The 10,436-nt window shown below is 51.4% G+C and overlaps 1 long non-coding RNA gene across 1 annotated transcript; it reads right to left on the reverse strand.

Moving 5' to 3' along the window:
• Window positions 1-2,756: 2,756 nt before the first annotated feature.
• Window positions 2,757-10,315, reverse strand: LOC132436013 (uncharacterized). The gene is made up of 3 exons (XR_009521700.1): window positions 10,207-10,315; window positions 8,727-8,905; window positions 2,757-3,026 (listed from the first exon to the last, which is right to left on the reverse strand). It is a non-coding gene; the product is annotated as an uncharacterized lncRNA (long non-coding RNA).
• Between the last annotated feature and the right edge of the window lie 121 nt (window positions 10,316-10,436).

The following is a 10,436-nucleotide window of genomic DNA, read 5'->3' on the forward strand; positions in this document are numbered from 1 at the left end:
GGTACTCAGGAGCCAGCCAGAGTGATGATGAAGAGAAAGAGCTGTCCAAGCAGAAAGCACGGGGAAGATCAAAGGCTGGTTGGGAGGGACCAGCTTGGCCTGTCTGAGTAACACTCACTGCATCCTTTCAGCCCCCAGGGATTCGGGAGTCAACCAGCAGGTTGGAGCTGGTTGTAAGAATTGGAGCAAAACCTTTCCTCTCCTCTTTTGCAGAGGCTGAGGGTGAGGCTTACTCCACATGGCCCCACCTCCAATCATCTGATTGGTCAGATTTCAGGATCCTGATTGGCCTTTGGTGGTAACTAGGGCGCTCTTTCTTCAAGGTTCCAAACTCCAGTCTTACTTCGGACTTAGGGCGGAACCCCTCGGAGGGTCCAGTTAGGGAGCACGCGGCTTCCCCTGGGGAATCCAGGCCCAGGGCTCTGCAGAGAAACAACAATGCAGATTGCCATGTGAAATTTCTTGATTTTTAAACGTTAATGATAAGTTGGAAAAGCTTTTTAAAAGCTGTGCAGGCCAAACACGTGTCTATAGGCAGGACCTGGCCCCTGCACACCCACACCCACCCCCCGCCGCCCGGGGCGGTGCAGTGGGGCTTGGCGAATGCCTAGTGGTAGAGGTGATGGACAGAAGGAGTCAGGAAGGACACTAACTACATCCTGGATTCTGAAATACCCTGCCCTGGAGAAGGAACTCGCTGCCACAGACACATACTGAGCACCTATTGGTGCAAGTCTCTGTGCTAGGTTGGGGGGTACAAAGCACATTGTGAGGGTGCACCCTCCTCCAGGGCAGGGGGTTGCCTACCGCAGAAGACCTGGGTTCCGGTCCTGCCTTGGCCTCCTGTAATTACCGTGAGTCCTTGGGTTAGTTCATCAGCTCTGGGATTCGGCACATAGCCTTATGTTGATAGCAGGTTAACTAAATCAGGTGAGGGCAGATTATGAAAGGCCTTGAACGTCTAGGTAGGGAGTTTGGGCCGGATCTGTTAAGGGGGTGGGAGCCACTGCAGGTTCTTGACCAGGAGAGTGATATTCCAAGTAAAATATTTTAGGAAAATGAATCAGGCCACCTGTGCAGAGAGAAGAGGGTCACATACCATCCAGGTGTGGTATAGTGAGACAGCACCTGGGTTTATGCAAATAAGATCTTACCACCCCTAGCTCAAAAGCCTTTGGTGGCTCCCTGCAGCCCTCACAGCAAAGTCCTTCCTTCTTACAATGGTCCAAGTGCAGGACCATTGTCCTGGGTGTATGACCTGTGCAATTGCACAGGGCCCCATACTTAGTTTAATGATTTACTGTCACCATCTTGAAATTCTTAAAGGGGTCTCATGTTTTTGCTTTGCATCAGGCCCCACAAATTATGTAGCCAGTCCTGCCCACAGGGACTGGCCCCTGCTCCCCTCTCCCTTCTCATTTGCACCCCGCTTCTCCCTAACCCTTCAAACTCCAGTTGCTTTAGTCTTCCATCAGTTCCTGGAGGTTGTTCCTTCCTGCCTCAGGGCATTTGCACAACCTGTTCCTTACCTGGAACACCACCCCTCATCCCAAGACCAACTCTCTGTTCAGCAAATTTCTTCTTATCCTCCAGATCTGAGCATAATTACCTCCTGAGAGATAACTTCTCTGACCTCCCAGGATTATCTCTTCAAAAACAAAAGTTTAAAAATAATTTAAAGTAGGCCCCCAGTACAAGCTCCCATAGTGCCATGTGGTTCCCACTTCAAAGAAATGACCGTAATCTGTAATGAAAACTTTATATGGCGCTCTGTTCGCTGAGTCTGTCTCCACCTCCAGACTGTGAGCGCCACGATGCTCACGAACCTGTCTGCCTGTCTTCAAAGGGAGGCTCAGAGATGGGTTAAATGGGGTGAAAGGAGGGGAAGCCATATCTCACCCATCTTGGACCTTTCCTTCAGGTTGGGCAGAAATTTTCATAATGCCCAGACCACACACCCAGTAGGGTCTGCTCTGGCCCTGGCCTTTCCCCAGCTGGAGCCCATTAGCTACAGACCCTCTTGCCCCGATCCCAGTGATGGGACAATCCTAGGGGTGGGTTGGGAAGAGGATGCATTTTACAGAGCCAAGCTTTAGTCTAAAGGAAGCAATAATGAAATAGTTTCAGACCTCTGACAGCAGAACAGCCATGGGTGTTTGGGGGCTTTGTGCTTGTAAAGGCTTGAGTAACATATCCAACTGGGGGAAATTTTCCTTCTCTTAACCAAGTAAATAAAACCATTCATACCACAAGAGGTAGGAGGAAGGGACAGAATTTGCACAAAACATAAAAATTTGTTGACCCTGGCAAGATGAGAAAGAGCATCATGCCTGCCCAGGTAGCTCACATTTATTAAGTAGGTGCCATGTACCAGGATGTGAGCTAAGCTCTTGACACACATAAGCTCCTGAATGCTCACCCTACCCTGTGAAGTTGGAACTATTCCCCTCCCCATTTTGTGGATGAGGAAACTGAAACGCAGAGAAACTGGGTAACTAGCCTAATGTCACACAGCAAGGAAACGACAGAGTTGGGATTTGCACCCAGATCTGTCCAACTCCAGATCTGTTCTGAGCCCTTCACTACCACAAAACAGCTCCTCATTTGGCTTGCAGTGTGGTTTTGGCAAATTTGTCAACCTCTCTGAGCCCCATAATCTGTTTTTTTCTTTTTCTTGAACCCATGCCCCCTGCAGTAGAGCACAGTCTTTTTTTTTTAAATAAATTTATTTATTATATTTACTTATTTTTGGCTGCGTTGGGTCTTCGTTGCTGCACACAGGCTTTCTCTAGTTGTGGCGAGGCAGGGGCTACTCTTCTTTGCGGTGCATGGACTTCTCATTGCTGTGCCTTCTCTTGTTGCAGAGCACGGGCTCTAGGGCGCACGGGCTTCAGTAGTTGCAGCACGCAGGCTCAGTAGTTGTGGCTCACAGACTCTAGAGCGCAGGCTCAGTAGTTGTGGCATATGAGCTTAGTTGCTCCGCAGCATGTGGGATCTTCCGGGACCAGGGCTCGAATCCATGTCCCCTGCATTGGCAGGCAGATTCTTAACCACTGTGCCACCAGTGGTTAAGAAGCCCGAAGCACGGAGTCTTAACCCCTGGACCGCCAGGGAAGTCCCAAGCCTCAGATTCTTCACCTATAAATTGCCCCTTATTTAAGCCACTCTGTGCTAGGTACTGCCTGACTCCTCACGGTGCCTGGTGAGGGAGGGAATGTGGCAGAGCCAATGATTTGTGTTCTTCAACCTGTTTCCTCCTCCTGGGCCCTACAGTTAGCAGAGTCATGTGACTACGCTCTCGCCGGTGAAAATTACATGTCATCCCCGGGCCAAGGCAATTAAGAATGGGTGAGTCTCTTTTGATTTTTATTCTCCCTTTCCACATGCAGAGGATTCAGGAATGGATTCCAGGGAGGGCCTTGGGGAGTCACTGCCTGGAAGAGAGCTGCCTTCCAAGGCAGATGGGTTAGGAGACCCCTGACCTATATCAGACTTTGCATGAGTGAGGAATAAACTATCATTGGGTTAAGCCACTGAGATTTTTGTTTTGTTACAGCAGTTACCATTAATTGCACTGAATGAAACTGTATCAGTTATTAATTTCCATAATAATGCTGCATAACAAATCACCCCAAAACTTAGTGCCTTAAAACAGCAACCAGGGACTTCTGTAGTGGTCCAGTGGTTAGGACTCCATGCTTCCACTGCAGGGGGCACAGGTTCGATCCCTGGTTGGGGAACTAAGATCTCGCATGCTGCACAGTGCAGCCAAAGAAACAAAACCAAAAAACCCCACAAAAAACAGCAACCATTTAGTTTGCTCATGATTTCATGGATTGGCAATTTGGTCTGGGCTCAGCTAAAGGTTCTTCTAGTCTTAATTGGCTGATTAGCACAGACTCAGCCAGGACAGCTCATTCCTGTTCCAGTGGTCTCTCATCCCGGAGCAGGATAGCTCAGGCCTGTTCACACGACAGCTGGGAGGATTCCAAGAGAATGGGCAGAGGCTACAAGACTTCTTACAGTCCAGACTCAGAACAGGTAGTGTCACCTCTGCTGTATTCTATTGGCCAAAATAGGTCATATGGCTGAGCCCAGGTTCAAGGAATGAGGAAACAGGCTCTATCTCCTGATGGGAGGAGTTCCAAAGTCACACTGCAAAGGGGCTTGCATACAGGGAAGCAAAGCACTGAAGTTATTTTGCAACCAAACTACTACAGGAGGTATTAGTGCCCCCATTTGAAACTTCCTTCCCAGGTTCAGGAAGATGAAGTGGCTAGTGAATGGAAGAATCAGGATTTAAGCAAAACCCGAAGCTCTCTTCATGCCCCAAGCTTCCCGTATGACTCCGAAAACTGGTCCTCTTTGGCCAGAAGGAACCTCCCCACTTCTGCTAGCTGAACCAGGAATCCAGCACCCTGGGCTCACAGGGAAGGGGCCCCCAAATCTGGATCTCATTCTGGCCTTTGGAAGAACAGGGCAATCTTTTCAGATATTTGGTCTAGGAAACACCTTGAACTTCAAGCCTGGAGAAGCTGTGACTGCAGTGACCTGGGGCTGGCGGAAAGACCTTCCCCTCCTGGCCTTTACACATCAGATGGCCCTAGAGACCTACTTCACTCTGTGACCCAGGCAGAGCCCACACCCTCTCGGTGCCTCAGTATAAGGATGCAAAGTGTAAAGAGAAAAGTGCTCAGCCTCTGGACTCACAGCACTGGGCTCAAATCCTGACTCACTTGCTGTCATTTCCTGGGCAAGGCCCTTGCACTCTCTGAGCCTCACATTCTCTTCTATAAAACAGGTGTGAGAGAAGAGGAGTCCCCATCTTGGGGGCTGTTGTGCGAACTGAATGAGAGAATGCACAACATAAATGCATGATGTAAATGACCTACTACCCCCAAGGTGGACTTAATAGCTGGCAGGTGGTGTTAGCATCGTGTCAACCAAACCCCCATTTTACAGAGGAGAAAACAGAAGCTCAGGCAGGTGATGTGACTTGCCAAGGCCACACAGCTAAAGAGCAGTGATGTCATCAGTGATGTACTCAGGTCTATCTGATTCCAGAAGCCAAGGTCTTACCCTCTCTAGAGTCCTAGGTTTGAGTTGCCTCTTGCAGCCATGTGACCTTGGGCAAGTCCCTTTTCTCTCTCGGTCTCATTTTTTTCATCATCTAAATAAATGATGATCTGCCTATGATGCCTTGTGCATTTTCCTCAAATGGGAAAATACATGGAAAGTGCTTAGCACAGTCCCTAGGACAGATTTGTGTGCTCAGCAATGAGAGGCTGCTATAACAATCAGGAGTAAGTTGCTTAACTCTCCGTGTCTCGGTTTCTCTATCTGTCAAATAGAGCTAATGACAGACTTATCTCATTGGGTTGTTGTGAGGAATAAATGAGTTACTGTGGGCTAACCTCAGCACAATGCCTGGCACATGTATGCACGTCATAAGCACTTGCTATTATTTTAAAAGTTCAGAAACCTGTTCCAAGCCAGCATGAGATGATGGGGATCCCAGCCCCCCACTGGCTGAGGCTCCAGGCACTGCCTTTGCTACCATTCAGCTATTATTAGGCCCAGTGTCCTCATCTCAAATCCAGATGGGGAGCTAGAAGGGCGGGCAGGGCTGGGCCTGGCTGGCGGATGGCTGGGAACACTGCTGGGAGGCCGGTTTGGGTTTGGGCCCCACCCCGCCTGCCCTCCCTCGCCTGCAGTGGGTCCAGCCGCCACGTCTACACTTGGCTCTGAGGTCTGCACCAAACACTCCCTCCCACCGTGGCCGCCTCCTCTGGGAAGGTTCAGAGCATTTCGCGGCCTCAGCACTTTTCTGCCCACCCCGGGGAGGCCAGGCCTGCGTAGAAACTATGAATTGGACACTGCATGCCTCTGGAGTCTGCAAAGGGGTCAACCACCCTCCTGTCTAGAGGTCTTCATACCTTCAGTGAGGCCTACTGGGTCCACCAAGGGGAAAGGGTCCACACAACTGGGTTCAAATCCCAGCCCTACCACCGATATGCAGCGTCAACATGGACAAGTGACTTCCCCCTGAGCCTCAGTTTCTTTATCTATAAAATGGGTATAATCTTAGCACCTACCTCACATGGCTGTGGTGATGTATAAATGAATGAATAGCACATAGTAAGGACTCAGTATGTGCTAGTTATTGTTATTTCATGCTTGAGTGTGCCAGGCCCTGAGGGGGAAACAAGGATTTGGGGAGGCTGGGGATCTGAGGTACCAAGTGGCTCTACCTCCAATTGCTGTGTGACCTGAAGCCTGTTCCTTGACCTCTCTGGAACTCAGATTACCACAAGGTGGGCATCTAGGACTCTATGATGCCACAATTCAGCTGCTGGGCTCACAAGTAGTTAAGAAATATGACAAGGCCCCATGTGGGCAGAGATCCCAAATGGCAGGGTACCATGGTTAGGAGCAAGGGTTCTGGGGAATTCCCTGGCAGTTCAGTGGTTAGGACTCCACGCTTTCACTGCTGGAGCCCAGGTTCAATCCCTGGTAGGGGAACTAAGATCCCGCAAGCCACGCCATGCAGCAAAAAAAAAAAAAAAAAATCAAGGGTTCTGGGTTCTAATCCTGTGTGAGGTGCTGGTGTGGCTTGGCCTTGTTGAGCCTGTCTCCTCTTCTGTATAATGATGGTTCTACCTCACAACATTCAAGCTGTGAGGTTCATGATAATAACAAAACTGCCACTCATGTGTTTTTATGGTTCCAACCCACTAGGCAGCAATTATACAGGGCCGCTGCCATAAGCCTAGATTACGCCAGGCATCAGGGGACTCCCAGAAGTGATAAGTCCAGGCCGGCCCATCCAGAACCCTCTCCTTTTTCCATGAGGCTGGTCTCCTGGGGTTCATCACAACCCATTGGGCATCTCAGATCCCCTTCTCCTTCCCAGGGCTCACTTGCCTCCAAGTTTCCTACATTGAAGAGTCACTCCTTTCCCATCCTTCAGCACCTAGGGCCGGGCCCCCTTCTCCTCCAAGGCCGGAAGTTTATCTGACACTGTCGCTCAGAGAACACAGCAGCTGGATGACATCATGGAGGAGACAGCCTTGCCAAACTGGTTTGCCAAACAGATCCCCAGCCCCACTCCTGTGGCTGCTGAACTTGGGGGCCTCCAGTTCTGCTCACGAGGGAGAGGGTCACAGCCCTTGGATCCAGCCAACCCCAGCAAGAACCAGTTCTTCTCCTCCAGGGTCCCCATGCTCCAGCCTCGCCTACCTGACTTTTCCCCAGCAAAGTCCTCAGAGTCCTACCTGATTTCCTTTGCTCTCATGCTGTGCCCTCTCCAGGTTGCCTTTCCCCCCGCTTCCACATGCCAAACAGCAAGTGAGGGCTTTTTCTCCACAACTTTTAGAGTCCAGATACCATCTCTCCCCCTACCCTCACCAGGCTGTGAGACCCCAACAGCAGGCCCAACTCCCATCCAGCTCTAACCCCTCTACCCCGCCCACTGCCCAGCAGGCTCTAGACCCCTCATAGGCCCAAGGTCTTGGCCTTGGCTGGCCTCACAGCCACTTGTGAGCACATCCCAAGGTGGGGTCTCCCTGAAAGTCTTGGAATTTTATGTTGTCTAGTTTGGTGGGGAGAGGGCTTAGAAAGCTCAGGCCACAACTCCCCCATCTTGCAGATGAGGAAACTGAGGCTCCAAGGGGAACAAAACTTTGCCTGGGCTGGAGCCAGGCCTAAGACCCAACACTCCTCTTGCCTCCTGACCCCAGGACTGCAGGGGTTTCTCTGCAGGACACCAGGGAGGGGGAGAAGCCAGGGAGATTCAGGGATCTGGCACTGCCAGCTTGGTAAAAATATTTATTCTCAGACTGAGAGACTGGAGCAAAATATTACCCTTGGCCCCTGAGCTGCTCCAGCTACTCCCTACTCTGCCAGTCCAGAGTTGGACCTGGAGAAATCTGGACCCTTTCTGGGAGGGCCTGAAGTGAGCCAGTCCAAGCTCCTCATTTTATAAATGGACAGACTGAGGCCCAGGCCTCCCCAGTGCCCATAAGACATGTTCACCCTACTCACCTGTCACTCAGGGCCTTTCACAGATGGAAGGTCTTCCATCCCCATTTCCTGCTCCATCCACAGCCCATCTCTCCTCCTTTTCCCACTTACAAACCTCCTGGCCTTTATTCACACTGTCCCCCTGCCACTAATACTCTTTCATGTCTTTCCCCCTCTTCTCTGTGGGATGGATTTCTTTGCACCCTTCCTCAAGGATCAGTTTGCTCCTCCTCTAAGAAGTCTTCCAGGATTTCCTCCATCCTAGAAGCAGCAAGGTGGAGGAAAGGGGCTTTAGCATGGGGCAGAATTCCACTCAAGTTTGAATGCCATTACCAGCCAAGGTGCCTTCACCTCCCTGAGCTTCAGCTTCCACCTCTGTAGAATCCGGGTAATACTTATCTTGCACAGTGGTCAATTTGCATGCAACTGGTGCTCAGTAAACACCAGGACCCTCCTCATGGGACGTTTACTCCTTCCTGTGCTGTGGCTGCAAGCTTCTCCAGAACCACACCGGGCTGCCCTTTGATCTTTGTTTCACCACCATCTCGTCCCACCCCTTTCAGATAGGAAGGGAAAGCAAGTAGGTCTGGAGGAGGACCCCAGCCCTGAGGGCTTGATGGAGGGGCAGGACCCATGCTTATCTTCAGTACTACCAGGAACTAGTGAGCGCGTGTGTGACACAAAGTCGGCTCTCAGAAACTCACCTGTGCCGTTCCTCCCTCCTGGGGGGTGGGGGGCAGAGCTAGTAGGAAGCAGGCCATTCACTGGAGCCAAGAGCCGCCACTCAGGTGGCTTACGTATGTCCCGCCCCAGGAGGCTGTTCCAATGGGCGCGCAAGGTTTGAATAGGACCGAGTTGGCTTTGCAGGGCGCTGAACCTTGTTCTGGAGAATAAGATGACATCTAAGTTGGGAATTCCCTGGCGGTCCAGTGGTTAGGACTCAGCTCTCACTGCCAAGTGCCCAGGTTTAATCCCTGGTCGGGGAACTAAGATCCCACAAGCCACGTGGCTAAAAATAAATTAAAAAATAAAGTTTATTTTAAAAAAAAATGACATCTAGGTTAACCAGAGAGAGCCTACATGGGGCCTTCTCAGGAGAAGGGGACCTCGAACTAAAGCCCCAAATTGGGCTCTGTTTGCTCCTCTTCCCGTGTGACCTTAACAAGCCCCTTCCCTCTCAGAGCCGTGGTTTTCCCATGTGTAAAACGGGACCACCTCTCAGGGATGCGGGGATGCAGTAAGATGATACCTTTAAAAGAGTCTCAGAGTGGATACTGGCCCTCGCTCTAGATGGGGGCAAGGTGTGGTAGTGGGTGGTCACAGAGGATCTGGACAGTGGGGCTGAGGGGCTCTGCTGGAGCAACAGGCTGAAAGCACTTCCCCACAACCCCATATCACGGTGGTTAAAAGCACAGATTCTATACTCAGAAGGTGCTGGTAGGAACCACAGTTCCACTACCTATCAGCTGTTGTCCTCACCTGTAAAATGGGACAGTAATCCTGGGCTCAAATGGTCGTTATAGGGACTATATGCCTGGTACATGGCAAGTACAAAAAAATGAGTCTATATTATTATTGTTATTATTTGACAGACAGGATTCCAGACCCCACCTCCCAGGCTCCAACTCCCTTTGATGTCCATGGAGACCTGTGGGAGGCACCCTGACCTCTATCACAGGGGACAGAGTGGTTTTCTCCAGTGGGTCTGAGCTCTTGGGTCCCCTGGTTGATTCCTCATGTTGTCTTGGGCATGTTGGCTCTCTCTGGGTCTCAGTTTCCTCCATTTGTTGAATTCTGGACTTCGTGTTCCCTATTTAACTCCACAGCGCTGCAAGAGGCCGACGCTGAGGGGCTTGGAAGCGAGAAGCATGACAGATAAGGTCAATATCTGTGCAAAAGTGTGTCGGCTGGGGAAGGGGAGCTGTGTGATTGACCCTGCTCCATCTGAGGTGGTCCTTGAGGTACTTCAACGTAGGGTCAAGGTGCTGCCGGCCACTTAGTCCCTGCTCTGAGGTGACCCGGACCAGGTGTGCCGAAAGCAGCCTGGGGGCAGCGGCCAAGCCAGGGCACTGAAGCGAGGAGGGGGCGGAGTCGAGTGAGGGGACAGGGTCTCACGAACAAAGAGGAGGGCGGAGAGGGACAGTCCTGAAGGCTCCGCGAATAGTACGATCCCGGGCCACTTACCGCGGCTTTGGGCGCCCTCCCTGACTTTGGCGCAAAGCTGCATCCTCCTGGTGACGCCCACCCGACCAGCGAAGGCCGCTTGAACAGTGGCCCCAAGTCTGCAAACCCCTACAACCTAGGCCCGTGAGGGGCGGGGCCTCTTCTAGGGGCGTGGCCGTCAAATTGAATTTCCCCAATGGGGCACGAGGGTGGGCGGGATCCTCCCCAGGATTGGTTGGCGCCATGGCGCG

The sequence above is a fragment of the Delphinus delphis genome, chromosome 13, assembly GCF_949987515.2.
Source record: "Delphinus delphis chromosome 13, mDelDel1.2, whole genome shotgun sequence".
In the NCBI taxonomy this organism is placed as follows: Eukaryota; Metazoa; Chordata; class Mammalia; order Artiodactyla; family Delphinidae; genus Delphinus; species Delphinus delphis.